General features: G+C 32.7%; 1 long non-coding RNA gene across 11 annotated transcripts; it reads left to right on the top strand.

Moving 5' to 3' along the window:
- Positions 1–8318: 8318 nt before the first annotated feature.
- Positions 8319–10818, top strand: LOC110889868. Of its 11 annotated transcripts, none has more exons than XR_004882310.1 (7): positions 8319–8458; positions 8558–8690; positions 8766–8880; positions 9087–9118; positions 9282–9377; positions 9491–9666; positions 9752–10818. It is a non-coding gene; the product is annotated as an uncharacterized LOC110889868 (long non-coding RNA). The 11 variants fall into 11 exon arrangements; XR_002564007.2 differs by having other exon boundaries at positions 8320–8458; positions 8998–9118; XR_002564006.2 differs by having other exon boundaries at positions 8359–8690; positions 8998–9118; positions 9752–10126; positions 10210–10818.

The following is a 10818-nucleotide window of genomic DNA, read 5'->3' as shown; positions in this document are numbered from 1 at the left end:
TGTTTGTGTTCGTTAATTAAGAAAATGAACGTGTTTGTGTTTGTTCGTTGATTTTAGATACATGCAGCATCGAACTCAAAGGCAAACGAACATTCATGACACTAACAAACATTCATGCACATAAACAAACATACATTATATTTCGATTAAAACCGGCATCTTTCATCACAAGCGCTGCATAGTTCTATCAAAAATATACTAACACAATTATTCACAAACTACATACACTTGATCAAATAATTACCATAAAATAATATCTTAGAAAACAGAGGCGGCTACATAGACTTGGTAACCTAGGCACAGGCCTAGGGCCATAAAAAAATTAGGGTCTCCGAATTTTTGTAAAGTTTTTATATGTATTAGGCCCAAATAAATACGTTTATTTTCAAAACTAAACATGTTTTTCATTGAAGGAGTCCAAAATAAACATTGTTTGGCAAAAAAAGGCCAAGTTTCAAAGCCCATTTCGCCTTGATTTCCAGCTATTACAACACAACCACCATCGACCTAATCATCATTATTTAGCAGCCTAAAGCCCCAAAATACAGGCGCAATCATCGTTTTCATTTCCCATAGCAACCTGCTTTCAATTTCTAGGTTATCGGCTATCACTAGCCGAAAAAAGTATGGGTAATCACCCATGGCGTCAGGATTAGAGGAGAATTTGTAGGCGAAATTAGGGCCTCCACTTTATAGTTCGCTTATAGTCTCTAAAAACGTAGGAACAACCCTGTTAAAAGATAATCATATTAAACTCGAATTCTCCATTTAATTTAAACCCAAAACATGAAGCATGTGAATTACTACATTTTTTAAGGTAAAGCTTATAAAAACATGTGAACGTGAAGATGACCGGAGAGAAGCGTATATAGGGGAGTCATGCTGACTTTCTAGAAGTGTGTACATCCTTAATTTAAAAGTGTTCGTTGTTTGTACACGAAAGCAATAATAAAATCTTTAGCAAAAAGATATTCAAATGACTGAGATTTCAAAGCTGATATTCCACAAATATCTTATTCACTCAAGAAAATAGAAAACGGAATATATTTTTTTGGGTAGAATCACACATGTTGTTTTACATAAGGTTTTTTTTTTATATTAGCATACTAGCTTAGCTACTCGTATGATATGATATATGGGTTAAATTAATATGTTATGTAAATACGCGTATGATATGATATATGGGTTAAATTAATATGTTATGTAAATAGACGTATTGGATAAAACTATATGAAACATTGATTTAAAAAAATAGAAAATTGTAATTAGAATTAATACCTACAAAAAGTGAAAATGTAATAATAACCATTAATATACGAAAAGAAAAATCAAATGTGGCGAATCATTTGATTATCTATAAATGCTTCTCATGGATGAATTTACCTTCTTTTTTTACATGGAATGTTACAATAGCTCTACTCCTAAATTACATTAATAAATAAATCCTACTCTACCTCATATCAAGATTTGAACTCTAGTCTTATCCCAAAGAGAAGACAGTCTCTATCACCGAACCAAAGCTGGAGTGGCGGATGAAATTACATTCAAATGGACCTTCAAATAGCTTATGAGGATATTGTTTTATATAAATATTAATCAACAGGTCCTTCAAATGCAACATATTACAAGTGGTGGTTGTTCCTTTCTTCCAAACTGCCCAAATTGCAACCATTTAGATATTATTAAAGAGAAAGGTCGGTGATGGAGACCTTTCTCTTTTAACAAGTTATTATTGACTTTTTTTATTTCTTATGTAATGTCTATCACTTTTTTAAACACCTTTTCTAAAAAAATAGTTTGTTTAAAACGTCACTTTCAATATAGCATTTTTTTATTATTAAAATGATATCACTCTAAGGCTATAGAGTGTGGTTGGAGTCCCATGGAGCTTTATCAAGTCCACCTAAGCTCCACGTCAGCGCCATGTCAGCCATGGGGCTTTATCACGCCCCCCTTTAATTTGCAGGTCGGGGGCCGTGACAACAATGGGTCGAGAGTATGGGTCAGGTATCGCTAATCCCATACCCATGCCCGATTTCAAAATCTTGTCCCATACCCGGCCCATTACCCGTTGAGTATTTGACAGGTATTTACCCGTCGTATATCGGGTATACCCGTTAGGATTTTCATGTATATATATTTTTTACTTTCATTTATAATTTTATGTTTTATAAAAAATACAATATATCAAGTTATGATACATAACATACATATAATCAACACCATAATAATATTTGATATATTCAAACATGTAAACATATTATAATATTAATAAGAAAAAACAATTTTTTGTATTTCGTAGCTTCAAAATATATACTTCAAATGAAAAGTTTATTTTTCCAATAAAAAAACTTCAAGAATGAAACATCACTAAACAAGAGTTAAAGGAATATATATATATATATATATAGGAGAAGGTTCAAATGAAAACCACTAGTTAACGCGAAAACTCGAAAACTAATTAAAAAAAGCCAAAAAAACATGCAAAAAAATTTTTTTTTAAAAAAATTTTTTTTTCAATCAAATTTTCGCAGGTTTTTTTATTAAAAAAAAAAAAATTTCAAAAAAAAAAAAAAAAAAAAATTTTTGTGTAGTGCACATGTGTAATACTGCACATGTGTCTGTGTACTACACATGTGTATTATTACACATGTGCACTACACAAATTGTTTTTTTTTTTTTTTTTTTTTTTGAAAAAAAGTTTTTTTTTATATATAAAAACTAGCGATTTTTATTAAAAAAATTGAAAAAAAAAAAAAAAATTTTTTTGTGTGTTTTTTAGGCTTTTTTTAGTTAGTTTTCGAGTTTTCGCGTTAAAAGTGGTTTTCATTTGAACCATCCCCTATATATATATATATATATATATATATATATATATATATATATATATATATATATAACCTAAAGGTTCAGGTGCATATTTTGGGTAAACGAGTTTTCGGATAATCGGGTTGGATATCAACGAATTCCATACTCGCGAAACATTTTTTTCCACGTATTGGATAAAACTATATGAAACATTGATTTAAAAAAATAGAAAATTGTAATTAGAATTAATACCTACAAAAGTGAAAATGTAATAATAACCATTAATATACGAAAAGAAAAATCAAATGTGGCGAATCATTTGATTATCTATAAATGCTTCTCATGGATGAATTTACCTTCTTTTTTTACATGGAATGTTACAATAGCTCTACTCCTAAATTACATTAATAAATAAATCCTACTCTACCTCATATCAAGATTTGAACTCTAGTCTTATCTCAAAGAGAAGACAGTCTCTATCACCGAACCAAAGCTGGAGTGGCGGATGAAATTACATTCAAATGGACCTTCAAATAGCTTATGAGGATATTGTTTTATATAAATATTAATCAACAGGTCCTTCAAATGCAACATATTACAAGTGGTGGTTGTTCCTTTCTTCCAAACTGCCCAAATTGCAACCATAAGCTAATAAATTGAAATAAATAATATTGGTGAGACCAAATATAAAGGAATAGCATGATAAAAAAAACCAATAAAAAAAACCCTAACTTAAGTTGCATACTTTGGTATGCTACCAGGAAATGTAGTGTGAAATTAATATGCCCAACATCAATCCCTAACTCAAGTATTTGTTGCAGAACCACCACACTTTAATCACTTGACACTATGCTTAACCTTAGGTGAGAGTCATTTGCCTTTAGTTTGAGGACATCCAAATGAGGACCTTTCCATTCACGAACCCTGAACACCGCAAGTAAACAATATTACAACATTGACATCATTGCTTACTTAAAAGTATATTTGTTTATTAGGTAACAAAATATAGAAAAAGTGGGCCCTCATTAATACAAAATGTTGTTATTAATACTCTAATTTTATTAGGTAACAAAATATAGAAAAAGTGGGCCCTCATTAATACAAAATGTTGTTATTAATACTCTAATGAAAGAAACAAATAAACAGATATAAGAGAGAAAACAAAGGTGAGTTCGTCACCGGCTAAAAAAATTTCACTTCTCCTCTTCTCTCTTCACTTCAACAAATGACACATGCTAAATACTTCGATGGCGGCTTGGCCGGAAAAATTTTCCGACAAGTAACTTCGCTCCTCTCTTCGCTTTGAGATCGGTCACGGTCTATCACGTAAACCAACCTACCAGAACCGGGGCGGCCCGAAACTGAATAGGGAACAGGAGGTCCAATTTTCGGTCTCAGTATTCTGTATTTTCAGGTTTCTGCCGGTTGGGTCGGTTAATGCTAGATGCTCCGACAACTGATCATTTTCAAGAGGTTAAAAGGATTCTACGCTATCTCAAGGATACTATCGCTTTTGGGTTACATTACAGTCGTCCCACTTCCACATCGTTGTTTGGCTACTCTGATGCTGATTGGACACGTTGCTTTGATACTTGTCGATCTACCTATGGTTATTCTATATTTTTAGGGGGCAACCTGATTTCTTGGAGTGCTAAGAAACAACCAACTGTGGCCCGGTCCAGCTACGAGTCCGAGTATCGAGTTATGGCCAATACTGCTGCTGAAATTGTGTGGATAACTCACCTTCTACAAGAACTCCATGCGCTTCCTTCGGACAGACCAACTATCCTTTGTGATAAAGAGAGTCCTATCTTCCTAATTCAAAATCTCGTTGCTCATAAACGTGCCAAACACATAGATTTTGATTATTACTTTTTACGTGAACCGGTGACTGCTGGTAAATTGGCCACTAAATTTGTTCCGACCAAGCTTCAGGTGGCTGACATTTTTAGAAAAAGTGCTCCAAGCTCTCAGTTTAATATTTTTCAACAAATACTTCGCATTGGGCCATCACCGTTTAACTTGCAGGGAGATGTTAGATAATATTCCACTCATTATATGTGATTTACTATTATTGTACATGTGCAATTTTTTTAGTAGTTAAACTGTAAATGTTTTGTCTATATAATATTTCTTGTAATATGTTTTAGGTAGAGGATCCTGTAAAAAAGGCCTAAAGTGTGAGAAGGGTAAGAAAGAATTCAGCCATTAGATCTTTTGATCTAATGGTTGAGATCAATAGTGACCAAATTGTAAAATATTTTCATTAATTTGGACTGATTTGAAATATCTAGGGGCAATATAATCTTTTAAACCCACTAGAAATTAGGTAATGCACCTGTAACTCCCCCCCCCCCCCCCCGTCTTTTTTAAACTTCAGTAAATTTTTGTACGTAACTTTTAAAAAAAATTACACCATAATAACGAGCGTTTTTTTATCTTTAATATGAGTACCATATTGCTATACTTATATAGAGAAAAAAATATGTTTCGATCAGATGTTTAGTCAATGAATGGTGTTATATACTTGCTGAATGGTGTTATATCCTTGCTGAATGGTTTATATACTTACTGAACGATGTTATATACTTGCTGAATGGTGTTATATACTTGCTGAATGGTGTTATATACTTGCTGAATGGTGTTATATACTTCCTATAATTAAGGTGACGGTTATGGGAAGTTTTTAATTAATTGAATTAATGATAAAATTATTTGTTTACCCTTTTCAATTAATTTAGATCTAATGACTGGGATTCTTTCTTACATTTCTCACACTTTTGGTCTTTTTTACAATAACCTTACCCATTTTATTCAATAAGAAAAGATGTTTGACCTACAATTAATAGTAAATCATACATTAACAACATTATTTTTACTATTGAAATTCAAATATTATTAACTTAAAATAATAGATTATTAAATGAATGTATTGTCTATATATAATGTTCCTTGTAATATATTTTATTTAATGAGAAAAGATGTTTGACCTTGTCATACATTAACAAGTTTCTCTCTACTATATAATATCTCATACATTAACAACATTATTTTTACTGTTGAAATTTAAATATTATTACCTTAAAAGAATAGATTATTAAATGAATTTGGCCAGTCCATAGCTTTATAACCTAGTGGCATATTGGGGGTGAGATAAAACTTTAGGACTAATAGGTCCTCGGTTCGATTCCCACAAGAAGGGTTTTCTCATATTTATCGGGTTTACTCCTGAATTGGTGTATAGGCATTATGCCTAGTGGAGATGGATATGATCTGATGGTTCCACTGATGGCACAATAATACTCCAATGGTACGTCACTAATCAAATTTGTTGTTAAAAAAAAAACAATTTGACCATCTTCCAGGAATATGAGTAATAGTACACCTGTCGATGTGGTAAGCAACATAATTATTATTATTGTTATTATTATAACATAATTATTGTTATTGTTATTATTATTTTGTATTAGTATTTGTATTTTATAAGCAAATCGACTTTATTGACTTGACTTCATATGGTCAGAATAGTAGTTTCCTAGCACATGCCATATTCATAAATACTCCAAGTTCGTGAGACCTCAACTCCTATCTACAATATATAAATAGCCATCAAACCATTTCTCCCAACACAATCATCATAACTCGTAACTAAACACACAACAAAATGGAAAACTTTACAAGAAGCCTCTCAAGAAGTCTTTCAAGAAGTGTTTCAAGTTCAGTTGACAGAAACAAAGTGTGGAGGAGAACGGCTTACAGCGGGTTTGATGGTCGAAGGAGCGTAAAGACTGTTCGTCTTGGAGACGACAACCATGATAAGTTTTGGAAGATCAAGAATATGTTTAACTTTAACAAATCAAGAAAACATGGCAAAGATACTTCAACGTCTCATCGATCATCGAAGAGTATTGCAGGCTCCAGTGACGAGTTTCAAAACAGATTGCTTTATGAGATTTATAAGAACATGTCATCTACTCATGAACTATCATGTAGCTAGTTAGAAACCAAATATTTTCAATTTTTTAATTTTTATTTTTTCTGATTTACCATTTTTTGGCTTCAATTCAAATCATCTTTGATTGATATATCCATCTTTGACCCTTCCTTTTTGTTTAAATTCACATTTATACGATGTAATAAACATGTATATATAGATTACAGGTTTAGTTTCTCATTTATGCATGTTTATAAAGAAAACTATTTACTATAATATTCAAATATTAATAAAATTGGTGAATGTTTAATGTGCACGGTCAACATATAGTCGATGGAATGTGGAATGTACTCTTGCTTTATCATTTTAAAGCAGCCTTCACTTTTAGTTACAAAAATGTTTGTAATGTAGATGATTGTGTTTTTACTTTTTTTTTTCCGTATTTCTAGGGGGTAGGGCTGCAATCGGACACAAATAGCGTATTGTTTATGTTCATTTATTAAGGAAATAATGTGTTTTCGAAGGTAAACTGTTCATGAACACTTACTGAACGAGATTTTTTGTTTTTGTTCGTTAATCAAGGAAATGAACATGTTTGTTCGTTGATTTTAGATATGCAAAATCGAACACAAACGCAAACGAACAATCATGAACACAAACAAACATTCATGTACATAAACGAACATACATTATATTTCGATTAAAACCGGCATCTTTCATCATAAGCACTAATAGGTCTATCAAAAATATACTAACCCAATTATCCAAACAAACTACATACACTTGATCAAATAATTACCATAAAATAGTATCTTAAAGGTTATCATATTAAACTTGAATTCTCCATTTAATTTTACCCAAAACATGAAACATGTGAATTACTGCATTTTTTAAGGTAAAGCTTATTAAAACAAGTGAACGTCAAGATGACCGGAGAGAAGTGTATATAGGGGAGTCATGCTGACTTTCTAGAAGTGTTCGTTGTTTGTACACGAAAGCAATAATAAAATATTTAGCAAAAAGATATTCAAATAACTGAGATTTCAAAGCTGATAGAAAACGGAAATATTTTATTTGGGTAGAATCACATAAGTTTTACAAAAATCTATATTAGCATATAACATATCACAGATTGAAAAACTTCGATTACATTTATATAATATTTTTATCTAATGAGTTAATTATCATCTTCCAAGAAGGTGATGAAGACTCGTCGTTTCCAGTTGCTTTTATTGAGTTTATTATAATATGGTCAACAAAAGTGGTTCAATCATACATGCCAAAATGATCTTCAATACTCCAAATTAGTAGGACCCCAACTCATCTCTATCTCTAATAAAAGAACTAGGTTTTGCCACTTGACACTCCCACATTCCCCCTAAACACATGTCAACCTCTCAAGCCCTCTCCCTTATCTCTTTCCTATGTGTCAACTTCTCCCTTCTCCTAATCCTATGTGTCATTTTCTGTCTCTCCTAGGTGTCATCACCACAAGCCACCTCCCTTCTCTCTCTCCTAGGTGTCATTTTCTTGAATTTTTTTTTCTAATCTTATGTGTCAATCTCTGAGATTTTTTTTATTAAACCTAAAGTCAAATAGATGACAGAGGTGGCCAATAAAATATGTCTCACTCTTCCTGTACATATGTTGAACATGAAAGAGGTAATCTCTTCCTGCAAACTAGAACCAACAAACAAAAAGTTAAACATGAAAGAGGTAATCAGATTTCAAAATTCAAATGGATTCGAACACCCGCCTCTAAATTCCCCCTTCATTCTCAAATGACAAAAACCCTAATCAGATTTCAAAATGCAGGTCTCTTTCTTTCATTGTTCTCTTTCATCACCCTATTTTTCCTGCTCTGTGCCTTATGAATCAGTTGTTACATGATTCAAATTCAATATTTCCCCATTCCTTTATTCATGATTCGATCGAAACTGAATCAAAGGTATCACAGGAAGCTTTTTCTTGATTTCCCCTTTTGCTATTATTAGGGTTCTAGAGATGACCACTGTTGTGTCAGGTTTGCGATGGAACAACGGTGGTGGAACCTTTGAAGATCGACTGTGACGGCGGTAGTTAGGGTTCCAGCTGTGAAACCCACTTTCCAGGGGTTAATCTTTGATGTTCATCATTAGGTAACAACATTGTTCATGCATATTTTATAAAATTCCTTAAACTATTAAACCCTAATTTTCTTTTGTTTCACTGAAATTGAAATTTTGTTTGGTTTTCTGTTTGTATTTGGGTTCTAGGGTTTCCGTCGGTATTCAACTTCAATTTACGATTCTATTGTTTCACTGAAATTGAAATTTTGTTTGGTTTTCTGTGATGGCTATGAAAGGAGGGTCAAGAAGGTTGTGTCTTCTTTAGCAGGTAATCATCACGTTTCTTCACTTCGTACATGATCTTTCTTTTCTCTTTTTCTATAATTTATGTTTTTGTTTTGAGCTTTTTTGTGGTTATTATTGACTGTTGTAAAAAAAAGTTTTATTTATGTATTTCTTAGTTAGTTAATATTTTTTTTAATTTGGTGTAGATTTTGAATTTTGCGCACAACAAATCAGACATTCATGCCTTCATTGAGAAATTTGGAGACAACGGGTTAAGGTCACTTGCTATAGCATACTACCAGGTGATCAATTAATGCCTTTTTTAACACATAAAGCTTGCTTTGCTGATTTTATTTTATTTGGTTTTAGGATTTGATGTTTATTTTACTTTATTTATATCTTTTTGTTAAGATAGGAAGTTCGAGAGAGACCTAAAGGGAGTCCTGGAGGACTGTGGCAGTTTATTGGGCTAATGTCGCTCTGTCATCCGCCACGTCATGATAGTGCTGACACGATTCAAAGGGGGTTTGAATCTTGGGGTAAATGTGAAAATGAAGAATACCCTGCATCTGACTTCTTGGACTACCACAGGTGAATTCAGTACCTGGATAATTGCTTAAACTTTGATGTTATCATCTATCTTGCTAAAAAATTAACAGGGTGTGTACTTTTGCAGTAAAAAACAAATCGATCATGTGCTTATCCATAATGCCGTCACTAATTCCTATCCAAACTTTGACTAATAATGGCACTTCACTTTTGTTTTCAAGGACGTCCGCCCCTATATTTCAATAATGTCTTGCTCAAAAGTGCATAGGGGCTGGGGGTGTTGCAGAGGCTGGGAAATGATATCTACTAGCTTTAAGCTTTTACCTTTTGAAATCATCATCTTTAAGATCAGCCGACATGATCTGGAACCATATTTGTGATGCAGATTGAGTCTCATGACTACATGGCTAAACTTTTCCATTCATTCATCCGGTTTAATAACATCTTACTTGATTTCAATAGAGACATATGGGGCTATATCTCTGTCGGCTACTTCAAGCAGGTGCACGTTTAACGAGATTTTAAGAAGTAAGCAATCGTTAATAACTATTTGATTCTGACGTTGTAAAAGCTTGTGTTATGTAGTTAACTAAGCCGGTGAAATTGGATCATCAACAATGCCTCACAAAGTCAACCCCATTGACTTTGAAAACAGTTAAGGCAATCTCGGGATATCTAATGCGGTTTTCGATCATTTAAGCATTAACTTGCCTATTTTATAATTTAAACATAATTGTGTTATATACATTTGTGTTTTTATAATTGAGCTTTAATTCTAAAATATTAATTTGCCAAATAAATAAATTTGGGTTGAATGGGTCGGGTTTGGGTCAACCGGTGAATATTCGGGTTGTGTTCGGGTTCATATGTATGACATGATTTTCGGGTTCGGGTCGTGTTCGTCTAAAATTTTCGGGTTTGGGTTGTGTTGGGTTGAACTCGCCAACCCGCGAACACGACCCGTAACACCCCTATAATGCCATCATTTAAGGTCTCGCAGGAACCGGGTCCCTTCGAGTTGCAGAAGCACTGATCGAGAGATACTTTATCGAAGTAAAAGTTCTATTATCATCTCCAACTTGGGCTGCAAGTATGTCATGCTATATATTGTTAACTTCTCAATGTTTTATGAATAATCATGTGAAGTACTTTGCTTAGAATTTCGGCAATATCACACTTTCTTTTTTTCTTCTA

Source organism: Helianthus annuus, chromosome 15 (assembly GCF_002127325.2).
Source record: "Helianthus annuus cultivar XRQ/B chromosome 15, HanXRQr2.0-SUNRISE, whole genome shotgun sequence".
Lineage (NCBI taxonomy): Eukaryota > Viridiplantae > Streptophyta > Magnoliopsida > Asterales > Asteraceae > Helianthus > Helianthus annuus.
The sequence above is the reverse complement of the archived record's forward strand: the minus strand, read 5'-3'. Positions and strand labels throughout refer to the sequence as shown.